Below are 259 nucleotides of genomic sequence, written 5' to 3' on the forward strand. Positions count from 1 at the left end.
ACAGGTGAAATCTCATTCTTGCCCAAATTTGACTTGGGGGCGGCATCTGGCTGAGCCCTCACTCTGGTGGGGTGAGTCAGGTGTTCCTGTCAAACAGGGGGCCTGCAGGTGGGGCAAGACCACAGTGGGCTCCCTGGGGGGACTGTGGGGCAGTGGGGGAGGAGGCCCGAGGGCCAGGGCTCGGTTTTCTCACAAGAGTCTGTGGCCTATGATCCAGAGGGGGGATGGTTCCACGGTCTGTGGGGCTATGATCCCGGGG

The sequence above is a fragment of the Callorhinus ursinus genome, unplaced genomic scaffold, assembly GCF_003265705.2.
Source record: "Callorhinus ursinus isolate GAN/ISIS: 27379988/994484 unplaced genomic scaffold, GSC_fseal_2.0 scaffold6, whole genome shotgun sequence".
Lineage (NCBI taxonomy): Eukaryota > Metazoa > Chordata > Mammalia > Carnivora > Otariidae > Callorhinus > Callorhinus ursinus.